Below are 11,782 nucleotides of genomic sequence, written 5' to 3'. Positions count from 1 at the left end.
CCAAAATTTCACACCTACATTCTTGGCTCGGTCATGACAGTGTCTTAATTTTTTAACATTTTATTTCGTAACTAGCTTCATCTTTACATGGGATGATGATGATGATGATGATGATGATGATGATGATGACGCTTGACTGATTGATTGATTGTCCTTGATGATGATGAGGATGATGCTAAAGTCTCCCATCAATTTCCCTCTAATTCGATGGACAAACAGACGGACTGATAGACAGAGGAGAGACTTAGAAAAAAGAAAAAGAAAAAAAGCCAAGACCGTATGTTACAGGAAGAAAAAACAGATACTCAGTGAAGAAAAATAACATCATCATTCATTCATTGCCAGACGCCACGTATCCCAAACGGGGTGGCCAAGGGCTGAGTTAATTGTTTTACAGGGAGGGGCACTAATCCTCCACCAACCCCACTTGACACGTAGGGAGAACGTTATGCCAACAGCATCTGGTGTTCCCAGGCGGTCACCCATCCAAGTACTAACCAGACCCAACGTTGCTTAACTTCGCTGATCGGACGGGAAGCGGTGTACTCAACGTGGTATGGCCGTAATGGAAATAAGGAAGTCAGTGATCGTGAATATGATGACATTAATTTTCCTCATTCACCACCACCACCATCACCACAATCATCCTCATTTCACTGTACCGCACTGTATTTTTTGCTACTAACACGCGATTCTTCCTCCCGCGATGCACTATTCTTCACCGTCGTCATCGTAAGGTAAAAAGAGTTGATTTCGCCCCTCCCCGTGTCTCAGTCTGCCTCCCCGTCTGTCTGTCCAACAATTTTCGTTAACAGAATCATCCTGGCTCTTTACCGTCAGTTAAAGGTGGGTGAATTGTGCTAGAAATATATGAGGGAATGTTTCTAGACTCTCTCTCTCTCTCTCCTTGCATCGGAATTTCATGTCGGAACTCAGTCGCTGAATGAATGAGGCTTTGGATCTATATTTCCTCAGTAAGTGCACCTTTCTGTGTGTGTGTGTGTGTGTGTGTGTGTGTGTGTGTGTGTGTGTGTGTGTGTGTGTGTGTGTGTGTGTGTGTGTGTGTGTGTGTGTGTGTGTGTGTGTGTGTGTGTGTGTGTGTGTGTGTGTGTGTGTGTGCTTTATATGCTGATGTCTGAGTTGGCGTGTGTGTGTGTGTGTGTGTGTGTGTGTGTGTGTGTGTGTGTGTGTGTGTGTGTGTGTGTGTGTGTGTGTGTGTGTGTGTGTGTGTGTGTGTGAGAGAGAGAGAGAGAGAGAGAGAGAGAGAGAGAGAGAGAGAGAGAGAGAGCACGCGAGCTTGCAATATATGTGTGCGTGGGTGTGCCTGCAAATACACCCACAAACAAGTCCCTGGATTTCCGTGCTGAGTTTATCACTGTGTTTAGAGGGTGTGTGTGTTGCGGTGATGAGAGGCCTGGTCCTTTATGGGAGCCCGGCACATCACACCTCCCGCCTCAGGTATGCCTCCTCATTTTACCTACTTCCTTACCTGTTCTGCATAGTGAACAGGTGTGGCCTCTGAACGTGGATGAATGATTAGTGTTTGATATTTAGAAGTTTCACAATATTCCTGTATGTCTGATTCCTGTGCAGTTCTAAAGACGAGGGTACCCCATTACTCCTTTCATTGCTAGAGGCGCAATACTCTTTACACAGCTTGCTTGATTATGCTGTAACCTGTCGCAACGAATTTCTGCATGTAGAAGACAAATTGTTACTTTCGTCCTACAACGGGTGTAGTGCTGGGCCAAAGTCCTGGGCGACTCAACCTCATTTACAGAAAGTACCGGATGAAACTGCTGCACGACCATACCTCTCATATAACTACAATCTCCTCCCTGGGGAAAGACGTAAGACTCTTTGGCCCAGAGTTGCAGCTGGCCTAGGAGGAAAACTCCGGATTCATAATCTACTTCCTAAACAAGTGGTGGTGACAGTGATGATAATTTGGCTTGTAAAAACTTACCCGCTACTTGTTGGTGGCACACCGAAGATGTCTGAGTTGTAATGAACCAGATATCGCTTATTGCTATCAACAGATAAATAACAGGCTTGCACAACCATAAATGGACAAGGCCCTGAAAACTCTGAAAGAAAACGGACCTAATTCAGATTTTTCTCTCTTTCTCATCTCTTAGTTTATACGTTACTTCTCGAAACTTGACCCACATGAACAATACATACCGTATGTAATAAACTGTACATTTTCCTTCTCACTCCAACCTGTATTTTCCGTCCACGTGCCTGCCCCTCTCCCTCAGCAAGGGTGGGGAAAGATTAACAACGCTCCCACAAAAACTCCTCGTGGCGAACAGTGAGGCAACTCTCGGTATCAATGCAACGTAATTGGGCCAGACGACTCACAAAAAGAACGTATATCATGGGACTGGTTTATATGCATAGTTTATTGTTTTACCTACGCCACGAGAGTGCTGCAGTGGCTTGGTGAAAGCGTCATCATCTAGCGATATGTGTGTCCCAAGTCTAGAGTTCGAGCGCACACTACCTGCAGACATTGAAAGTGGGTCCTGGCTGAATGTCCTGTCATGGGTTTGTATACGTTCGCACCCCGTTGGTTCTACTGATGACATTCACAGACTCCGGCACTCAAAAACATAATCAATACCACACTTACACTATCACATCCATCACTCTTCTTACAGACATTCCATCCCAATTCGTACTTCGTCAGCACTGGGGAGGGTTAACTCTGACTATCACTCTCCCTCTGAGATGAAGAACCGGTCCTGCAGTCAACCTCATGTGAAATGATACAGATTCAGACAGATAACATATAACACCATTAAGAAACCAGGTATATGACCGCAGGGTAGTATTAAATTTCGTGTTGCTGTTGTATTTTAAGGAGAGAACTTTAGAGCTTTAACATCCGCCCATCATCTAACCTACAACACCTATCTTCACTGGGCACACTACCTCCGACTTGCCCCCCAGAACTCCATCATCGTGACCTCTCCCGACCATCCCACCCTTTTTCCTTCAATTACATCGATTTAATAAGAGAAATATCCTTCCTACCGTGAATGCCGCCACTCATCCAACGTCTGTTTTCGAAGGGTGGACTCCTACCAAGCTCCACCATCACCACCACCATTCCATCCTCCCTCTTCTCAGCCCACCACATGCATTAATTACTCCATCTTCAATTTTCAAAGAGAGAGCGTGGACTCACACCTCGCGATCACCTCACAGGGTCTATTTTCACAAGAGACACTCCCTAAATCATACCTCCCAAATCACCAGCTTCCCAAACATTCCTCATCGCCCACCCTACCCACTTTCGTTCTTAAGAAGTGACTATTTACGCCTTCATAAGCATCCCCTGAGTCGATCTGTATTACCCCTCTCATGGTCGGGGCAACTTAATGATGTATTCCAGCTACCGGGAGATGATTTTATTTATGTGAGAAGCTTCAGTGGTAGAAAAGAGGAGTAAGTTTGCCTGAGTGATATGAAGAGGTACCTGATATTACCTGAAATCACCTGAACTGATCGGAATGTAGGTAACTGAATGAATCTGGAAGTTGCCTTAGATGACGGGCAGGTGAATGTGTTACCTGGTAGATGGCACAGGAAATTATTGGGCCATTTTGAGAGAGAGAGAGAGAGAGAGAGAGAGAGAGAGAGAGAGAGAGAGAAAGGGGGCGTAGGGGACTAATAAAAGTATTTGCATAGTTATAATTATGAATGTACCAGCAGTGTTATCACGCACTTCAGACCTGCTCCAAGTACACGATTCTCTCTCTCTCTCTCTCTCTCTCTCTCTCTCTCTCTCTCTCTGCGTGAATGTTTTAAAATAGTAGCTGATTCGTTTGATATATTTCACTGACACTTTGTTCTCGTATTTCCATGTCCGACAGAGATCAGAAAGGAACTACAGTAAGGCTTTTGTGTTGAAAATATAGGAGGCAATTCTACATAACATCTACGCTAAGTCGAGTGAATATTTGACTAAAGTAACCAATTATGAGAGACAGCGCTTCATAATAAGTAGAGAGAGAGAGAGAGAGAGAGAGAGTGTGTGTGTGTGTGTGTGTGTGTGTGTGTGTGTGTAAGGTACGAGTTAACAGCGAACCCTCCTTAGTGGCCATACTGAAACAGAAACAATAATCTAATCACTTTAAAATAAACGAGCGCTTGTAAAAGACCCTAAAATTGCTCCATCTGACGTTCATCCTCCCTACGTCTTCTACAAAAACTACTATTACGCAATTCTGTCCCTACTCAGCGACGAATTATCCTCCCACGACCCATCTCCCTGCCTTGATGTACGTTGCTCTTCTTCCATCATTCTGTTCGTGTACAATCAAGGACGAAAATTAGTCTACAGGTCCACTTCGTCTTCTTCAAACTTAGAGATGCCTTCATATGCCAGCCACTCATCCTGTTTTCTTACGTTTTTAGGCTTCTTATTTCATGCCCTTCGCCTTGCCTTAGACGCATCGTATCAAAGAGAATCATCTATGGCCCGTGAAGCCTGCCTCTCTCTCTCTCTCTCTCTCTCTCTCTCTCTCCTCTCTCTCTCTCTCTCTCTCTCTCTCTCTCTCTCTCTCTCTCTCTCACTCACACACACACACACACGCACACACACACGAAATTCACTTTTAAAAAAATTTAGAATAACTAACCATTTCTCTTTCCCCACGCTAATAATAATAATAATAATAATAATAATAATAATAACCACATAAACCCAACCACCCAGCCTTCATAATTCAATTTTCAGGCGTCTTTTTTTTTTTTTTTCCATACTCGTGTCAAATCTTAACCGGAAGGCAGGTGACCTACGTTTGATAATATATTGGGTCGTGTGTGGTCAAGAGGTGAATAATTGAGAGGCTGAGGTCACTGGAGCAGCCACCGTACTCGTCACGTCCTCGTACTCCCCCTCTCAATAATGCACATGTTTCTCGTAGGCCTAAACAGAGGACGAGTGGACAGTGTGGGACGAGAGGCTGGAACGAAAGGTGAATTCTTGTACCCCTCGCCCTTCCCTGCTGGTTAATATTCTTGTGCTGAGAGAGAGAGAGAGAGAGAGAGAGAGAGAGAGAGAGAATCATGATCCTGCTTTGCCATCTTGTATCATCCTCCACATACTCCTTCATCTTGCTCACTTATATAATTCTGCCTTCCTCTTCTTTTTCCATCCATCCAGCCACCAATCATACTGCAAATACTTCCCCTCCTAACACCTCTATATCGTTCTTGATCTACCGCTTCTTCTCCCAATCGCCTTACTGTCATATACCTTATCCTTTATAGCTACTTCCCTCATTTTAAACCATCATATCCTTCTCGGTTATTTACTATCTCGTCTTCCCCTTCCATCCACCGTGCAATCGTCACCTTCCTTCATAATCATACAATCCCACACTGCCATTTGGATTAAAGGAAGGAAATTTAGTTTATCCAAGCCTATTAAAAACAATCTACATTAATACTGTGGATATGAGGATTGTCTCTCGTTATTTTTGTATGGGGACCAAATTTGTGTTGCCCTATGTTGCTTGAATGGCTTGTTAACGTGAGACCCAATTAGTTTTGATGGTCGTCTGAGTAGTTAACTTTCATGGGCCTGCTCCCCTAGACCTTTCACTCTTCCTGCCTTGAAATTCGCGCGGCCTAAAGCATCACCCCACCATTTTCCATTTGGCGCTGCTTTCATTTTGCCCTAAAAGCTTTTTCATAGCGGGGCGATACAAGGACACGGCCATAACTCAGGCGGTGTCGTGTCACCCGCATCCGGTGCCAGATTTACGTGTCAGAAGCGAGTCTAATGCCCTGCTGCCCTCGCTCGTAAATCACACTTTCATAACAACATCTGCGTAACAACACCACAGCAATAACACCTTAACACACCTCCGTATTAACACCTTCAGTACAATACCTCCATAATAACACCTTCATAACACCTGAGTAATAACACCTTAACACACCTCCATAATAACACCTTCATAACACCTCCGTAACAACACCTTCATAACACCTGAGTAATAACACCTTAACGCATCTCCGTAATAACACCTTCATAACACGGCCGTAATAACACATTCATAACACCTCCATATTAACACCTTCATAACATCTCCGTAACAACACCTTCATAACACCTCCTTTACAATAACACCTTCATAACACCTGAGTAATAACACCTTAACACACCTCCGTAATAACACCTTCATAACACCTCCTTTATAATAACACCTTCATAACACCTGAGTAATAACACCTTAACGCATCTCCGTAATAACACCTTCATAACACCGCCGTAATAACACCTTCATAACACCTCCATAATAACACCTTCATAACACCTCCGTAACAACACCTTCATAACACCTCTGTAACAACACCTTCATAACACCTGAGTAATAACACCTGAACACACCTCCGTAATAACACCTTCATAACACCATAATAACACCCAGAACGACAATACAAAATCACAACTCTTAGAATAGCAGCAATTAGAATATTACTATAGTACGGTACTTAAAATTATAGTACTTACTTGGAACTAGGAGGACTGGGAATTACAGCACAGTTCATGGCATCTGCAAAAAAGAAAGACTCAAAGGCTGAGTACCTGGCAAAATTTGTTTGTAGAGAAAACTGACAAATGAGAATCACAATCATTTTTCTCTTTTTGAGGTGCCTGGACAAATACAAAAGACAGGAGGTCATAAGCAGAGGGACAGAAAGATCAAGAAAGACAGATTCAGAGATGTCCGGTTTTGTACCCGAATGAATGAAGGGACACATTAACTCTCCCTTGCATTAAAGCAATTCAGAAAAGGTGTGTGTGTGTGTGTGTGTGTGTGTGTGTGTGTGTGTGTGTGTGTGTGTGTGTGTGTGTGTGTGTGTGTGTGTGTGTGTAGCGAGATAAGTACTCAGTGTCCACCGCATAGGGGAAAGGGAAGCAAGGATAAGGGATCAGAAGAGCAGTGACCATCGATACAGTGACAGCAATGGGAGGTACACGACAGCGGCAGCAAGAGAGAGGCTGAAAGAGAGTCAGAGAGAATATGGTAGTCTGTGTACATGAAAGAAGGGGTGCAATTTTGACTGCTGTACGAAAACCAAGGTCACAGGATCAAAGGTCGACCCGAACGCAAGTGTGTGTACATAATTAGTGAAAAAGTTTTGGGTTTGTTGAAAGGGGTGAGGCCTTGAGGTTTAGTGAAGGGGTTGACCTATTTTTTTGTTCTTTCTATACCAATAAGGCAAAGTTCAAGGGCAAGGTAAACTTAAACTTTTTATCTGATATCGTTCAAACATCGAGGAAGGGTTCAAGGTAAGCCAAGGATAATGGGAATATGATTTTGAAAACAGTCAGTCAAGGGTCAGGGTTAGAGGGAAAGGTCAAATGTCAAACTAACAAGGTAGGGCCAACTCAGTTTTCATCTGATTTGGACCAAACTTGATGGAATGGTCAAGAGTTAAGAATGAAAGAAGTATTTTGATTTTGTACGCAATCAGTCCAAGGTCAGAGTCACAAGGCAAACTCTACTGTTGGGACCTGAGACCAACTTATGGGCGCAGGTGTTGCACTCTGAGTTCTTGTTATGCCTCCACCTACCTGGAGTGAAGAAGGCATTAAGTGACTGGTCTGCCTGTCCGTGTGTGCGTGCGTCCGTAACACTTTTCTGGCCGCGATATCTCCTGAACCCATTGTCGGATTTCCACCAAACGTTTGTCAGTGATGCAATACGAGGAGATGATGAACTGATTAGGTCAGCTTGGTCAAAGGGTCAAAGGTCAAGGTCATTTGGGGTTGATTTAGTTTATATCTAGTCTCATTTCAACCCAGAGTGAACCCTGTCATGGAGTTTGTATGGCGAGTTCGCAAAGCATACCAAGCGACACTCTGCGTTGACAGCTTTTCATTTAGAATTATAATACAGTAGTCAGAATTATATCACGCAGAGTTATAACAGGTACGGTTAAAGCAGGCAGAATTATAAAAGGCAGAATTACATCGCCTAGAATCATACTAGCGAGACATGAACTAAATCGGTATTACTGTACCTCCTCAAATTCCCGCACCTAGAATTACAGCATCTAAATTTACAGGTGCCTGTAACGTGGCTGTGCTTAAAAAATTATGTGTGTGTGCCAAGTACTCCTGACAGCAGTCTAAAAATGCAAACTGGATATCATTCATACGTGAGAAAAATAAACAAACTAAAAATCTTTTCATTCTTTTGACAGCTGCCCTCAGTACCACGACAGAAAGCCTTCACTCGAGAGAAAAATATTCAGATAAAGAGAATAATTCATTCTTCTCACAGCTACCACTGGCAATGTGCTATCAAGTCTTCTAATGGAAGAAAAAAATAATAAAAAGTTTTATTCTTCTGACAGCTACCCGTATTATCATCACGAAAATATTTTAGCAGAGGAAAAACATCCTTGTTGATATGAAAAAATGAATTTTCTTTACTGCTGTCACATATATCCTTTATATAATATATATATATATATATATATATATATATATATATATATATATATATATTTTATTTTTTATAAAATATGTAGAATATTAAATGCTTCCTTTATAGTAGAGGTTTTTCTAATTGGCAGAATGACTGAGAGTTTTAAAGAAACCAAAAAGTTCCAGCAATACTGCCTTAGTTTACGTACTGACACATAAGACGAGGTGATCTGAACCACTGCTGTATCTCTGCACATCTGAATAATTATTATCACACACCAAATAATGTGGAACCCTTCTGATTTTTTTATTACCTGACCAGACTTACAGAAACAGATGATGATATATTCCCAAGGGATAGTCGCATCGAAAGTACCGGGTTCGATGGTGTTGTTGATTATGCAAGCATTCTTTGTGCCACCTTGGAAATAATTGTCTACAAAAGATAATCTTATCAGTAGGAAGTAGTATATGTATTCATGTGTGTGTGTGTGTGTGTGTGTGTGTGTGTGTGTGTGTGTGTGTGTGTGTGTGTCACTAATAATGCCCAAGTACTGAAACAAGTGCTACTCAAACTAACACACTGACCAATATGTCTCCTAGTATATACAGGCTATTTTGCTTCGTGAGCCCCACTGCACTTCAGTTCATGCTCAAATATATCTCATAAATTTATGGACCACTGCCTCCAAGGCTTTCAAAACAACCAAGTTAAATCTTCTAGCATACCACACATAGGCTTTATGCTTAGGGACTTCTGACTGTCAGCTAAGCATTCATATGAATACTGTATTTGAACTACCGGGAGAGTCACGTTCAAAGATGAAGCAAAAACCAAACTGGACCGCGTGATGAGTGTAGGCTTTTATACTAAAGAAAAACAAGAAAGAAACCAAGGCTGAGAATCCATAAAACCTTCTCCTCTCAAAGAAACTGAACGAAAAAGAAGCCAGTTTCATGTTCTGTTCATCTAAAGTTGCGTAACACACCGTATATTTTAGTGGTCATACCTAACTAACAAACTAAGCAAGGCATTTCTAGAGTTGACCAGATCCATACATAAAAGGCTGGAAGTATCGATTAACTCTTTTAGACAGACGCATATACTGGGGTTGACACTGTGTAACTAGATGGTTGTTGCGTGCCCGCTTTAATAGGAGAGAAATGTAATCAGATTTCGAGAGAGAGAGAGAGAGAGAGAGAGAGAGAGAGAGAGAGAGAGAGAGAGAGAGAGAGAGAGAGAGAGAGAGAGGCGGAACGAAAAAAAAAAATGACATCCTCTTAGTCAAACGGATAACTAGAGAGAAAAATGGAAAGAGTATTGCAGATATTACCAACCCTCTGTCAATTACCTTTCACGCGATCAAGCAATATTTTTATTCGATCAAGCGCCATTCAGAAGAGCTTTTATACACATTCCAGACAGTTACCTTCAGTGCCAATGGGATTGTCCTTCAGCAATGGGAAATTATTGTCTTGTAGAGACTTGAAGAACTGGCCACTAAACTCTCTCTCTCTCTCTCTCTCTCTCTCTCTCACACACACACACACACACACACACACACACACACACACACACACACACACACACACACACACACACACACACACACACCTCCCCTAACACACTTCTCTCACGCTAATACAAACGTCCCTCGATTTCCCTTTCAGTTCTCCCAAATCAAGAAGGTGAACTGCAGGAGAAGTACATTTTCATCCTCTAGATCACCGTGTTTACCTCTATATGAGCCTGGGGACAACAACAACAACAACAACAATAACAACAACAATTTACACACACATACCACTCCCTGCACATGCACCTTCCTCCTTCTCCACCTCCTCCCTCCTCCTCAAGCATATGCAGTTACACACTTCCCACCTCACATTCACCTTCTTTCTTTACTCCCTACCTCATCACCAAGGATACATACACACCCCTCGTACACACACACACACACACACACACACACACACACACACATACACGTTAACCTCCGCCCCCTCCCTCTATACACACACACTCAATACCGCAGACAGGCACACAAATACCCCGGCCTTCGGAGTATTGATCCTAACACACCTCAAGGCCAAACACACACACACACACACACACACACACACACACACACACACACACACACACACACACACACACACACACTGCCGCATATACACAGGTCCAAGCTAAAAACAGGAGGGTGGCCGATAGCAGGAGGGGAATGACAGCAGGCCAATTACTTGTGTGTGTGTGTGTGTGTGTGTGTGTGTGTGTGTGTGTGTGTGTGTGTGTGTGTGTGTGTGTGTGTGTTCTTACCCAGGTTAACTGTGGTTTTATTGGGATAAGTAAAGTTCGTAGGGTCCTGTCTCCTGTTACTACTCTGTGATACATTAATTTCTTATCACCTGCTTTTACCAAGGCGAGGCGATATAATTTTCGTCGGTTTGTGTCTGTGTGTGTATGTATCTTTTCCCAAAATACCTCGAAAAGATGTGGACGAATTTTCACCAAACTTTCTGGAAATAGTAACTATATGGGTGGGCAGATGTCAATGACTTTTGGTGGGGATTTAATCAAAGACGACCGAATGCCACTCGTTATATAATTTGTGTGTGTGTGTTTGAATTGACTTCTTGCGAAACGTGGTGACTGAATTCCGTAGAGTTTTTTGCAAATATTCTTCTTTGGTAGACGCTTTTGTTTCATTGTGTATTTATTTATTTATTTATTTTTTTATTATTTATTTCTATGTTCTTAGCACACACTCCTTCATCAATTACAGGTTCATAAAGTCAGCTTCTCTCACAGGAAAGCTGTACTTCTTTGGGTATTGATGTCTTTCTGTAAAATGCAATTTCCGGCGGCGTCCTCTTGACCTTTCGCTCAGAAGTGTTAATTACTTTCTTGGCTCAATTGCCTCCTTTCCTGTTATGTAGTTGTATAATATTATCGTTTTTTTTTTTATTGTTAAGGGTACATTACTCCATTTCAGTTAATTAGTCACTGTGTGTGTGTGTGTGTGTGTGTGTGTTAATGCAGTTCAACACGAAATCGTGGAATATAGAGGTGTTTTCTCCCCAGGCGCTGTGTCGAATACTTAATCCTTCACTGCGGTTAATATTTCCTTTATAATTTCCTCAGTTACACAATTTTATTCTACTTTCGGAAATACTCCCTATCCCACAAAAGGAAGATGGTGGACTGTAGGGCAAGGGGAACTTCAGCCTGTAGTCCACGAGGTTCACGTTCAGATGAGCTGGGGACCACAAAGACACAACTAAAAACAACAAATATACTTACTAGAATTGAAGGAATTAACGCAA

General features: G+C 42.4%; 1 non-coding gene across 1 annotated transcript; it reads right to left on the bottom strand.

Moving 5' to 3' along the window:
- Positions 1-449: 449 nt before the first annotated feature.
- Positions 450-568, bottom strand: LOC145415287 (5S ribosomal RNA). The gene has a single exon (XR_013900064.1). It is a non-coding gene; the product is annotated as a 5S ribosomal RNA (ribosomal RNA).
- Positions 569-11,782: the final 11,214 nt, after the last annotated feature.

This window comes from Coenobita brevimanus, chromosome 101 (genome assembly GCF_032717465.1).
Source record: "Coenobita brevimanus isolate Jiangsu-jjx chromosome 101, ASM3271746v2, whole genome shotgun sequence".
Taxonomy (NCBI): domain Eukaryota; kingdom Metazoa; phylum Arthropoda; class Malacostraca; order Decapoda; family Coenobitidae; genus Coenobita; species Coenobita brevimanus.
This window is presented reverse-complemented; position numbering and strand designations above follow the sequence as displayed.